Source organism: Sphaerodactylus townsendi, linkage group LG05, assembly GCF_021028975.2.
Source record: "Sphaerodactylus townsendi isolate TG3544 linkage group LG05, MPM_Stown_v2.3, whole genome shotgun sequence".
In the NCBI taxonomy this organism is placed as follows: domain Eukaryota; kingdom Metazoa; phylum Chordata; class Lepidosauria; order Squamata; family Sphaerodactylidae; genus Sphaerodactylus; species Sphaerodactylus townsendi.
In genome coordinates this window covers 133210767-133225203 of record NC_059429.1, presented here as the reverse complement: position 1 = coordinate 133225203, position 14437 = coordinate 133210767, and positions in this window count along the sequence as shown.

Below are 14437 nucleotides of genomic sequence, written 5' to 3'. Positions count from 1 at the left end.
AGATGGATAGTGCTGGAATATGGGAGAGAGATCTGCATTCTTGTATGGTTGTAGATATTTTGGAGATTTGTCATATATTTGGTCGTTGACTGTAAATAAAGTCTTCTTCTATGATTATGTTCAGCTAGTAAGCGAAGAAGAGGCTCTGGTGGAAATTAATTTGGAGTTGCACCGCTGTGAGGTTTCCTTTTCAGTACAAAACCAGTTTGGGAGAAATAACCGTCCTCAAGAAAATCCCCAATTGACAAAGTCTAAACCAGTCAGAACAGTGTTCCGGAATTCACACTGAATTCATTAAGCTCAAATGTGAAATCTTGAATCAACCACTGAATGTCTTTATGAGCAAGTTTAGAAATTTAGGAGGGTTAAGGTTCTAGCTACACATAACAAGGGGGATTGTGTTTTTTTCAATGTGGGGGGTGTCAAAATTTGATCAAGCGGTTACAAAGAGAAGGCTGCTTAAAACTCTCCTACCCATCATTTTTGGATGCACACACATACACCCCCTAACCTGTTTGTCTCCATGCAGAGAAAGTGTATTTTTAAATTTTTATTTAAAATATACAATAAACAGAACGCTACATAAATTAAGCAGGCTTATCATCTGCTCAGGGAAATTGCATCTTCGGACGTTCATGTAGCATTTTGCCTGGGTAATAATAATAATAATAATAATAATAATAATAATAATAATAATAATAATAAGAAGAAGAAGAAGAAGAAGAAGAAGAAGAAGAAGAAGAAGAAGAAGGAGGAGGAGGAGGAGGAGGAGGAGAGGAGGAGGAAGAGGAAGAGGAGGAGGAGGAGTTTGGATTTATATCCCCCCTTTCTCTCCTACAGGAGACTCAAAGGGGCTTACAATCTCCTTGCTCTTCCCCCCTCACAACAAACACCCTGTGAGGTAGGTGGGGCTGAGAGAGCTCAGAGAAGCTGTGACTAGCCCAAGGTCACCCAGCTGGCGTGTGTGGGAGTGCACAGGCTAATCTGAATTCCCCAGATAAGCCTCCACAGCTCAGGTGGCAGAGCGGGGAATCAAACCCGGTTCCTCCAGATTAGATACACGAGCTCTTAACCTCCTACGCCACTGCTGCTCTCACTGCTCTCACTGCTGCTAAGCTGTTTTTATTGGGCAGGGAAAGGGTTAAACACTCTCCTGCCGCTGGTCTGATCGAGTCTGGAGCCATCCTGTGGCTACTTGAAATTTAAAATAAAACATCGGGGACCACTTCACATGTTTCCCTCAGTGGGGCTCTGAGACACATTATGGCTTTCAACTTCTCTGCATTTGCTTCCTCGGTTGTTCTCCAACAGAATGTGTGGTTGTCAGATTTCAAATTTCTCACTTCGACCTTCGGTGCTCAATAGAAGCTGCAATTCTCAGCGTTGTGGCTGATTTAAAATGAGGGATGTGTTGTCGCCCCCCCCCCCCCCCGCAGCATTTAACCCCAACTCTGCCATATTTTAAACGTTCAGTTTCTTCATAACCTTTCAGCTATCAGTTTACAACAACCACCTTTATTTGGCATTTAAAAATAGGTTCTTTTTCAGCTATCTGAAAACCATTACCAGGTGGTCATGTTGGGAGGAAAGATACCTATGATTTATTTTATTTTATTTCATTTCATTTTTTTTTTTATTTATATCCAGCCCTCCCCTGTAGGGCTCAGGGCGGCGAACAACCACATAAAAAACACTATAAAATCATCAATAATCAAGCACAAACCCATGAATAAATAACAGATGGCAATAAAACCCCCCCCCCCTTCCACATCCACTGGATGCCGACTCCCCAAAAGTTTTCGTTGCCTAAAAATCTGAAATCCTTCTCCACTCTGGCCTACCCCTGCCCTTAGAAGAGAAGAAGAGTTTGGATTTATATCCCCCCTTTCTCTCCTGCAGGAGACTCAAAGGGGCTGACAATCTTCTTGCCCTTCCCCGCTCACAACAAACACCCTGTGACGTAGGTGGGGCTGAGAGAGCTCAGAAGAACTGTGACTAGCCCAAGGTCACCCAGCTGGTGTGTGTGGGAGTGCACGGGCTACTCTGAATTCCCCAGATATGCCTCCACAGCTCAGGCGGCAGAGCGGGGAATCAAACCCGGTTCCTCCAGATTAGATACACAAGCTCTTAACCTCCCACGCCACTGCTGCTCCTTCCTACGCCATTGCTGCTCCTTAATGGCATAATCAGTTCCTCCCGTTTTTCCTTTAGGAATTCTTCCTCTGATCTTTAATCATCCTCAGAACACGTTTACGAGCACAGGGAGCAGCCTGATGTCAAGTTTGCCCGCTGTTCCCTTCACCTCCCTATTCTCTGCTTTTCCGCTTGCCAACTCTGGGTTGGGAAACACCTGCAGGTTTGGGGGGGGGGGGGAGTGGAGCCTAGGAAAGGTGGAGTCTGGGAAAAGGTGGTATCTCTGTGATGTCTAATGCACACATTCCACCTTCAGTGGCGTATCTGCCTAGGGACAAGGGGTACCCCTTGTCCCCGGGCGCCACTCTTCTGGTCACATGGGGGCGCAAAATCGGCCCCCCATGTGGCCAGGAAGTCCTGCTGTCTCATTGTTTTCGCGTGCCTCGACCCCATCCGAGGCACGCAAAAAACGACGAGCACCCTCAACCCCACCCTGGACTCCCCCCCTCTCTTCAGAAGAGACTGCAGGCTGCCAGCTGGGAACCCAGCCAGCAGGGGGAGTCTGGGGGGCACCCTAGACCTTGCCCATGTCCATGGTGACATGGGCAGGGTTGAGGGCAGTGGGGGTGGAGCCTGGGGGCATCAGGGGTGGAGTTAGGGTGGGGTGGGCAGAGCCTGGGGGGCATCCTGGAGACAATTTGTCTCCGGGCGCCATTTGTCCCTGGTACGCTTCTGTCCACCTTCCAAAGCAGCCATTTGCTCGAGGAGAACAGATCTTTGTAACTTAGTATTATTATTTATTAAATGTAATTTGTTTATTAAATTTAATCGTTATTGCCATCACCGGCGGTTGGGGAGAGGTTGTTTCTGCAAGCAAATCTATCCGTCCCTCTGCATCAGCATGTTCACCTGTAGCAAAATATTCACCAGTGCAAGGGGATCCTTTTTGTGGGGGAGAACGCAGTGATTGGCTGAATCACTTGCCTTGAAAGTCCCTTGCTGGGGCCGCCTTAAGACGGCTGTGACTTGACAGCTCTTTGCACACATACAATATCCATCGATAGACCCATCTGCTTATGCCCCACAAGCAGTGGTGGGATCCAAAAATTTTAGTAACAGGTTCCCATGGCAGTGGGATTCAAACAGTGGCGTAGCGCCAATGGGGCTGGGCGGGGCAAGACGGGGCGTGGCCTGGCATTCCAGGGGCGGGGCATTCCTGGGCGGGGCTGTGGCAAGGACGCAGGGCACACGCACCCCAGGTGCAGTTCCTTTTCACCCCGCCTCTAGAAGGGGCGTAACTAAGGCAAAAATCACATGGCAAAATCACCCATTGGTAACCCCCTCTCGGCACACACAAATAATTAGTAACCTACTCTCGGGAACCTGTGAGAACCGGCTGGATCCCACCTCTGCCCACAAGGGTGGTTTAATTCGCCATCTACCCTATTATTGTTGTTATGCTGCTAATGATGATTGTTGATATGGGTATTATGGCTTCATATAATGTATGATGTTATGTTATGATTACTGATACGGTTATGTGATGTTATGGTGCTATGATGCTGATGTTTGTTGTTATAATCCTAGGTTTAAAATGTCACATTTATTTTAGTTAGAATGATATGTTAAAATGCTACGTCATATATTCTATGTTCATCGATGTTATGTTTTTGCTGATTGTTATTTACTGTTATGCTACTGATATTGTCATTTGGCAGCTGTTGTTCACCGCCCTGAGTCCTTCGGGGGAGGGCGGTATATAAATCTAATAAACCAAACCACACCAAAGTCATCTAAGCTATGAAACCCATCTGGCAACCAATTTCATTGGGTGACCTCAAGAAACTCATAGCATTATAAGATAAGGGATAAATCTCTCTCGGTTGATTAGATTAGATTAGATTAGAGATGAGATGAGATGAGATGAGATGAGATGAGATGAGATGAGATGAGATGAGATGAGATGAGATTCGATTCGATTCGATTCGATTCGATTCGATTCAATTCGATTAGTATACCGCCCTCCCCCGAAGGGCTATTATATCCTCCAAAAAATTATCCCTGCATTAAAAAGCCCCAAATATGTTAGCATTTTCATGAGAAATGATCACAGAATTCCCCAAACATTGTAACAATGGAATACATCCATGCATGAGATCCATATAGGTAGATCTCAGATTCCAGATTCCAAGTCATTGGTGATCATCAAAGGGGGCATATGCAGTGGTGGGATTCAAATAATTTAGCAACTAGTTCTGGTGGTGGGATTAAAATAGTTTAACAACTGGTTGTTTACAAGCACCATTTTAACAACCGGTTCTGCCGAAATGGTGCGAACCGGCTGAATCCCACCACTGGATATGTGATCTTATGTTCTTATGTTCTTATGTTCTTATGTTCTTATGATCTGAGTCTGTCTCAGGGTAACTTCTTGTATCCATACTGTATATTTTGACGAACAGCCTTCCCACCCTAGGAGGCCAGGAAAGATCATGCATCTCACATATCCTGTAACATTCAACTATTAAATTAGCGCTCTTACGGAACAGCTCGAGCAAGAGAGGTCAAACAAAATAGCTCTAACCCTGCCATCTTTTCTTTTCTTTTTCTTTTTTTTGCAGCATCAAGTCTTCCACAGAGCCCAGAAGGAACAGTTGCATAAACCAGGAAGAGTGCAGCATCGGAACCAACCGTCCAGCTTGCCTTGCAAAATAATGTCAAAAAATCTCCCTTTTTGTGTGTGCAACGCAGCATTCTTTCTTCTGGTTGCCATTAATAACATGACATTTACTGGGTTCTCTCCAGATGTTTGCGCCGGCAATGTCCTTCCAAAGAAATTTGGGATCGCTCAAGGAAGGCCCCGTGATCCTTTTGCAGACGGAGGAAAACACGACTGCAAAATGCGAGCAAGGGCAGCAGTCTAGCTATCTTCTTCTTCCAGGTGAGACGGAACTCCTGCCAGCGGCTGGCAAGGGGGTGGGTGGGAGGGAGGCTAGATTCGGGATGGTTTCTTCACTGACTCATGAACAGGGCTACAACGCCGAGGAACCGAAGCCTGCGTGCATCTGGAGCCAAGCTACTTAATAGCATCAATCCCCCCTCGTTCTTGGGAAAGAGACAGTGGAAATATACCACATGTAACAACCACAGGCATTTAAAAATGAAATTCAGAAAATATGAATGAAAGGCCCCCCTCCCTCTTCCCTGAGTAAGTATGTGTCACATATTAAGCCTGTGTCAAAGGGAAATAGCTTTCTCTGATCTGCCGTACACATTTGCTCAAAGGTTCGTACTACTGCAAACACTGATAATTCTCGTCCACGTTCCACCGCCACTCCGCAGCCAGAGAAAAACCCTAAAAATCAGAAGCCCGGGAGATTAAAAAGTCTCTGCCCTGCTGGTCTCCTTCCCGAGGCAACCAGGAGATGAAAAGTTCTTGGACGAATTCATGTTCTCCTCTTAACACCCTCCGGGGGTGCAAATTCAACATCAATTAACACGGACTGCTTGTTCCTGCACGGATCTGAAGGGTCCCTCGGAGAATTAGAGGCTGGGAAAGTGTCATTCCCCAAGTTTCGCAACCTTATTTGGGGATGTTTTTACACAGTCATTTTCCTCCCATCCAAATACTAACTAGGGCTGACCCTGATTAGTTTCCCAGAGCTAATAAAATCAGGCTAGCCTGGGACATCCAAGTAAAGCCAGATATATAGAGATGGTTAGCCATTGCCACAGTGGCGGAGCGGCAAGGGGATGGGGGGTGCATTGTGCCCCGGCCCCTCCCCCTTTCCTTGCACCCCACATGGCCCCCCGTGCCCCCCGTGCAGTCCCCCCCCCGCCCTCTTTCCACATTTACTTTAGTTCCTTTTCTTTTTCTAGTACTTTTTCAGGCTGAAAAAAGAGGCCTCTTCACAGTTCAGGCTAAAAACTGCCTGAGGAACTACAGTTCCCAGGAGACCTTGGGGTGGGAGGGGCACTGTGGCGGGCTGCAGGGGGCCATGGGGGGGGCAGAAAAAAAACACTGCACACCGGGCGCAGTTTGGCCCAGCTACGCTTCTGCATTGCCTGCCTCTGCGTAGCAACCCTGGATTTCCTTAGTTTTCTCTCCTTCAAGTATTAACTAAGGCAGTGATAGTGAACCTTGTCAAGGCCGAGTGCCCAAATTGCAACCCAAAACCCACTCATTTATCGCAAAGTGCCAACGCAGCAATTTAACTTGAATGCTGAGGTTTTAGTTTAGAAAAACAGTTGGCTCCGAGGCGTGCGTTACTTGGGAGTAAGCTTGGTGGTAGTCGGTGGCTTTGCTTTGAAGCAACTGTGCAACTCTTCCAACGGGTGAATCACGACCCTAGTGTCAGAGGAGTAGAGAGCATTCCCTTACCCTCCCCCCTCACAGCAAACACCCTGTGAGGTGGGTGGGGCTGAGAGAGCTCCGAAGAACTGTGACTAGCCCAAGGTCACCCAGCTGACGTGTGTGGGAGTGCACAGGCTAATCTGAATTCCCCAGATAAGCCTCCATGGCTCAGGCGGCAGAGCGGGGAATCAAACCCGGTTCCTCCAGATTAGAGTACACCTCCTCTTATCCACTGCTGCTCTCCAAAGCGCTACTGGATACTGGTCTCTAAGACGCCACTGGATAGGAAGCACGATTTTCTAGATGTAGAGAGTCTTCGGATTAGAAATCCCAACCTCGGCCCTTTGCAGACCGATAGTTCCCAAAATTCCTTGTTTGAGAATCTGGACAGGTTTGAAGCCAGTTTCAATCTGCAGGGAAGACACACACCCATTCTGCAGCGCTTTGCTGATCCAGATAAAACTTATCAATTGAAATATGGAACCCCATATTGTACTGGCCGATTTCCTCCAGTGGAATATAGGAAGCGTGTTCATTTCCCAACTCTGCAAACCGAAGAAGTGTCCCAAATGTTCAAGGAGAAGACCTGAGCCGAAGGAGTTGATAATACAACTGCAAGGATTGTCATGCCCTTATATAAAGCAGTGGTGCGACCGCACTTGGAGTACTGTGTTCAGTTCTGGTCGCCACATCTCAAAAAGGATATCGAAGAGATAGAAAAAGTGCAGAGAAGGGACACGAGGGTGATTGAAGGATTGGAGCACCTTCCTTATGAGGAGAGGCTGCAGCGTTTGGGAGTCTTCAGTTTGGAGAGGAGGCGGCTGAGGGGGGATATGATTGAAGTCTATAAAATTATGCATGGGGTAGAGAATGTTGACAGAGAGAAATTTTTCTCTCTTTCTCACAATACTAGAACCAGGGGGCATTCATTGAAAATGCTGGGGGGAAGAATTAGGACTAATAAAAGGAAACACTTCTTCACGCAACGTGTGATTGGTGTTTGGAATAGGCTGCCACAGGAGGTGGTGATGGCCACTAACCTGGATAGCTTTAAAAAGGGCTTGGACAGATTTATGGAGGAGAAGTCGATCTATGGCTACCAATCTTGATCCTCCTTGATCTGAGGTTGCAAATGCCTTAGCAGACCAGGTGCTCGGGAGCAGCAGCAGCAGAAGGCCATTGCTTTCACCTCCTGCAGGTGAGCTCCCAAAGGCACCTGGTGGGCCACTGCGAGTAGCAGAGTGCTGGACTAGATGGACTCTGGTCTGATCCAGCAGGCTCGTTCTTATGTTCTTATGTTCTTATGAACCTGAGTGGGTGGGCTGGTGGGTAGCAAGGAAAGAAAAAAACCCCAGGGGGTCTCGTCTTTTAAGAGGGGCCTTGGCAAGGTAATTTAGTAACCCCTGAATTGGAATTAGAAGATTAAGACAATTGAGGGTTTTTATTCCAGCTAGTTTGTTTATGGAAAGAACAGGGCGAGACACATGATGAAAACCTACCGTTTATGGGTAATTTTTCAATTTATTTTGCTTCGGCATTAAAAGAGAAAATATTCCCCCAGCTGTTGTTACTTCTTTGGCTGGGGAGAAATGCCCCCACAAATGGTTCCAGTTTAGCCAGGGCAAAAATTAACTCTTTGTGTGCTTTTCGCCTCTTTGGGAAGGTAGAGAGGGGCAGACGGAGGAAGGACAGTCACACATGATAGTGGAGTCAGAAGTGATTTTATTCCATTTCTGATCTTGTTTTTAAATAAAGATGGAACTGTGTTTTATTTCTGTATAAGCTAGGCAGGAACAAACTGTATTAGATAGAAAGTAGGAATTATAGCTATCTTTTGTATTTGCGTCTGCATGGAACCTCCTTGGCTCAAGGCAGGAGTCCACCCCTGCTTCACCTGGGCATGTCCCTTTCATTTGTAAAATCCTGAATGGACGTTGACAAAAGGGACCCCGGAAGAAGCGCCGCAATCTGCCTAATCCCGCCAGCAGGCAGATAAGGGTGCCATCGTCGTTAAGTTTCGTTTCCTGACCCCAATCACCCAAAGGACTCTTTTGTGTTTTTCCCGGCAGCGCCTACGTCATCGCCTCGCCTTACTCCGGCCGCGAAATTCAAGAAGGGACTGCCCACCGGACTCTAATTGGTTCCCATGTATTGTGCAGATGTATGATTGGTTACTATGTATTTTGTGAATGAATGGCTGTAGGCTGTCCTGTATTCCCCTAGACTCCCGGGCAGGAGAAAGTGCATATAAGCTGTTGTAAAGCGGCTAGGCAGCGCAGTTGCCGTGGTGCGGAGGTGCTGACACATAGGTCAGCATCTCAATTAAACCTTTTATTATTTCACTATACTCGCTGTGTCGGGTCCCGTTTCTGTTCCTCTGCGCTGCCGAGAGCTGGTTGGTCTGGAGCTATTAAAAGTTACCAGGCAGCGCGGTAACAAGAGGACAGTGGGAGATAAGCCAAGGAGAAGAAACAGGGGAAAGGGGTGGGTGGGTATTACGCATGACTGGATGGAGCCTCTCTACTGGGGATGCATTCCACATGAACCCACCACGAAGGCCCCTTTCGCACATGCAGAATAACGCACTTTCAATCCACTTTTACAACGGTTTGCAAGGGGATTTTGCTACTCCGCACAGTAAAATCCAGCTGCGAAGTTCGCTGAAAGTGGATTGAAATTGCATTATTCTGCATGTGCGGAAGGGGCCGAAGCTGCCTTTTGCTGAATTAGATCCAGAGGTGGGATCCAGCAGGTTCTCACAGGTTCCCGAGAGTAGGTTACTAATGATTTGCGTGTGCCGAGAGGGGGCTACTAATGGGTGATTTTGCCACGTGATTTTTGCCTTAGTTACGCCCCTGCTTGTAGTCATCCCGCGCCCAGGGTTAATTAGTCGCTAAGGAAGCTAGGCGAGGCGGAGGGTTTCACATCTGTGGTGGAATGATGCGCCCAGCAGCCCGGGAAGCCTTGAGGTCCGTCGGTGTTCCTAGCGAGAGTCTCTCGCGTTAGCTGGTTCCTGGCACCTTTTTATTTGTGATTCTATGGTGTAGAAGGGAGGCAGCGGAGGGAGTTCGGAGAGGCGGGGAGGTCGAGGGAGATCATCATGTGATGCATGATCTACACCTGGCTACGATAACGGAGAAGGGCGTAAGCGTCTGAGCCTAATCCTCACCTGGGAACGGCAAGACCATTTGTCCCTAAGCCCGGTGACTGAAGCCGAAGACAGTTCATGACCCGTGACTCCATAGGGGGGGGATGAGGAGTGGGGAGTGCTTGATGCGACCAGAAAGGCCGTAGGAAGCGTAGGTGTTCCAGCGGCACCGTACCCGCGGTGCTGCTGGAGTCAGCCGGTTGCGTTACTACACCTCCTCTCAGCAGTAGCACGCAGAACTTGAAGCAGTCTAGCAGGAGGTGCACCGGCGTGCGTGGCAGCCTGCGCCTGCGTGCATTCGTTTCCCGCCAAAGAACCGGCGCAGCGGCTGCGTCCTTGCCACAGCCCCGCCCAGGAATACCCCGCCCAGGAATGCCCGGCCACCCCCCCATCGTGCCCCGCCCAGCCCCATTGGCGCTACGCCGCAGTTTGAATCCCACCACCATGGGAACCTGTTACTAAAAATTTTGGATCCCACCACTGGGGCTAGCCCTAATTAGTACCACCAATGAAGTCCAGGGTTGCTCCACAGAGGAACGCAATGGCAAACCACCTCTGATCGTTTCTTGCATTGAAAACCCTTTGGAGTCACTTAAGTCAGCTGCAACTTGAAAGCACTTTCTAATTGTTTGTTCGCTGCCCTGGGCACTTAAGGCTGACGGGCATCACAGAAATATCTTAACGAAAGAAAGAATGAAAGCATTACGTTGGAAACTCTTCCGAACAAAAAAGTTGAACACAACATTCCAAAGTAGAGGTGTACCCGATACAAGTCCAGTGGCACTTTAGAGAGAAAGAAGATGGGGGGGGGGGGGGGTGAGAACAGAGATTTACAAGAAACACATAGTATAAAAGAGGGATTGTTGTAGTTAAATAGGAGCACCTGGGTAGTACAGAACTCTGCTGCCCGATATTTTACATTCCCATAAGGAGTAAGTTTTTGGAGTTGTGTCTGACTTAAATGAAACACAGCCGAAGACACACCCAACCCTACTTGCATTTGATACAACTTCGCAAGGACTCTTCGATCCACCCTTTCAAGTGTTTGAATCGGCTCTAGAAGATTCCATGGGAGGGGTCAACTTCTCAGCTGAGAAGGTGACATAAAGAGGTGGGTTACTCATATGCTAGGAAAAAAGTATTTTCATAAACAAATTGCCTTTTGAAAGTCTTGTTTGGCTGTTGGAGGGTCTTTTTTAACATTACATTTCTAGTTTATATTGCAATGCTCCGTGATCTGTAAAATTACTCACTATAATACCTTGTAGCAAGGAAGCAAAGGATATGTAAATTAAATATGTAAATAATAAGAAAAATTTGGGGGCCAGGTCAGGCAATATAAGCAATGAATGCCACTATCTTTAAAAGATATGGTACCTGCTCACTTTCTTCCGCTACCTGCATCAAACAATGTAACCAGAGGTGGGATCCAGCAGGTTCTCACCAGTTCCCGAGAGTGGGTTACTAATTATTTGTGTGTGCCGAGAGGGGGTTACTCATTGGGTCTGCTTTTCCCTTAGAAATTCCATTAGGTCCAAAAATCATCAAGTCCTGTTGTTTCCTATGTGGCTGGTTAGCGAAGGTGGAAAACGGGATAATTCTCCCTGTTGGGCTGTTTTCAAAACATGTTTTAGAAATATGGTAAAGTTCCTTGTTTAAGGAAAGTCTCCTTCTTTTGATTTCTAGAAACAAAATTAAGTATTTGAAAGTATTAAGTATTTGACAGGCAGTCAAGTAGAGGAGAAGTAGTTGTTTCTGTTGGCAGTAGACGATAGGACTTGCTATAATGAGTTTAAATTATGGACAGAAAGATACCAGCTGGAAATTAGGAACTTTTTTTTACAGTAAGAGTTTTTTACAGTAACAGAGAAATTATTAATGCCCCGTCCCCGGAATGTCCAGCCACGCCCCCCTTGTGCCCCGCCCAGCCCCATTGGCGCGATGCCACTGTTGGAATCCCAACACCATGGGAACCTGATACTAAAATTTTTGGATCCCACCACTGGATGTAACCAAGTCCTTATTTACTAGACAGAGTTTTTTTCTATTACCCTGTTCCTAGGAAGGCAGAAAGACTTTGGGAGATTGCAGGATGAATTTCGAACACTGGCGTTTCATGTAGGTTCTTGTAAAAAGTGGAGTGAAATTGCCGCTGCTGACTTACAGATAAACTTAAAGAGAAAAATTAACATCAGTATTCATTCTTCTTTGGTGGATTGAAAGTAGCTTTTTTTCTAACCTGCCGCTCCGCTGGCTGAACATTCTCTAATTTATATTGATGAGACTGGCCAGATGGCGACTATTCAGCAAATTTCTAGGAGACAACAGCACTTTAATTCAGGAGAAGAGGTTTGTTAGAAATGTTTGGCTGGAAAGGAAAGCACTTTGCAGTCAGCTTGGGAGTCTTTTTCATCTTCTACAAAGTTTGCTACAACATTCTTTTACCAGCCGCCAAACTATTTACTAGGAAAATTCCCCACCACTGTTCTTGGTGCAACTACTTTAGGCTTCCACTGTGAAAACTATCCCTTTAGTTCTTCCTCTTTCTCTGGTTTTTAGCCTGTCAGAGGACTACTCTCATCCAAAGTTTTCAGGTTTTCTTAAGGCACGCACAGACGTATCGAAGATCACGGCTATTCATCAGTCAAAGGTATATTGTAAGAGCATGCAAGCCCCATACAAAAGGCAGGGGGGGGGGCTTAACCTTTTAACCCCCATAATTTTTACAATCGAAAACTCAACTCTTTATATGGTTATAAGAACGTTAAAAGGAAAAAAGACTCATGAAAGCAAACGCTCTTCTCTCCCCGTAAATGTTGAAGCCTCTGTTTCACTTTAAGGCGCTGCGGCGGGGTCAAACAGCAAATCATGTCGTACTGGAGTCGTACTAAAGCTTGACCGGAATTACAACCGATCTCCAGGCTACGGAAATCAGTTCCCCTGGAGAAAATAGCAGCTTTAGAGGTGGGACGAAGAAGAAGAAGAAGAAGAAGAAGAAGAAGAAGAAGAAGAAGAAGAAGAAGAAGAAGAAGAAGAAGGAGGAGGAGGAGGAGGAGGAGGAGGAGGAGGAGGAGGAGGAGGAGGAGGAGGAGGAGGAGGAGGAGGAGGAGAAGAAGAAAAGAAGAAGAAGAAGAAGAAGAAGCAGAAGAAGAAGGAGGAGGAGGAGGAGGAGGAGGAGGAGGAGGAGGAGGAGGAGGAGGAGAAGAGGAGGAGGAGGAGGAGGAGGAGGAGGAGGAGGAGGAGGAGGAGGAGAAGAAGAAGAAGAAGAAGAAGAAGAAGAAGAAGAAGAAGAAGAAGAAGAAGAAGAAGAAGAAGAAGAAGAAGAAGAAGAAGAAGAAGAAGAAGAAGAAGAAGAAGAAGAAGAAGAAGAAGAAGAAGAAGAAGAAGAAGAAGAAGAAGAGGAGGAGGAGGAGGAGGAGGAGGAGGAGTTTGGATTTATATCCCCCCTTTCTCTCCTGCAGGAGACTCAAAGGGGTTTACAAGCTCCTTGCCCTTCCCCCCTCACAACAAACACCCTGTGAGGTGGGTGGGGCTGAGAGAGCTCCGAGAAGCTGGGACTAGCCCAAGGTCACCCAGCTGGCCCATGTGGGAGTGCACAGGCTAATCTGAATCCCCCAGATAAGCCTCCACAGCTCAGGCGGCAGAGCGGGGAATCAAACCCGGTTCCTCCAGATTAGACCCACGAGCTCTTCGCCTCCTGCGCCACGGCTGCTAAGTGGCATTAATATCCAGCTGAGGGCTTTTGCTTCCCTGAAACCTGCCCTCTCCAAGGACCACGCACAAATCTCCAGCAATTTCCCCAAGCTGGAGTTGGCAACCCTAGTTAGTAGCCATGGAATGCAAGGCCAGGCCTTTGGAGACTCAGGCTCAAATGCCCACTTCGTTACGAATGAGTGGTCTATCCTTTAGTCAGGCGACGATTCTCGGCCTGGCCTACTTCACAGGGTTCCTGTGAAGATGGCCTGCAAAAGGAGAGAGAAAGTCTGATTGGTTTGTTGGGCTGTTAGCACTGTGCTGTTGAAACCTCTGAATCCGGGACGGATCAAGAATGTGACACTGGGCGTGACGGACAGACGGCCAGAAACCAAAAGTAGTCCGAGGACTGAAATTTGGGAGGAAAAAATAAGAGGGTATGCTACCATGGCTAAACTAACTAATCTTGTGAACAGTCAAAACATAAGTTTGATGAGAAGTGGGACTTCTATTTGTGGCTGAATCAATTACTTAAGGAGCAGCAGTGGCGTAGGAGGTTAAGAGCTCGTGGATCTAATCTGGAGGAACCGGGTTTGATTCCCCGCTCTGCTGCCTGAGCTGTGGAGGCTTCTCTGGGGAATTCAGATCAGCCTGGGCACTCCCACACACGCCAGCTGGGGGACCTTGGGCTAGTCACAGCTTCTCGGAGCTCTCTCAGCCCCACCCACCTCACAGGGTGTTTGTTGTGAGGGGGGAAGGGCAAGGAGATTGTCAGCCCCTTTGAGTCTCCTACAGGAGAGAAAGGGGGGATATAAATCCACACTCTTCTTCTTCTTCTCTTCTTAAAAAATACCAATGGAGATTAAAATTAGATTCTAAGGAACTGAATGCATAGGTTAATAGGTGGTTGTTGTTGTTATTTATTCGATTTAGTAGACCGCCCTACCCCCGAAGGGCTCAGGGCGGTTTACAAGCTATACTAGTAGTTAAAGCTATAATAATAAGCAATTGCTTGGTTGATATATACCAGTGGGTGTTAATTCAATAAAGTAGCAGAATGTTAGATGAAATAAGATAAAAGGTTCTCTCTCAAATTTGTATCATGTATA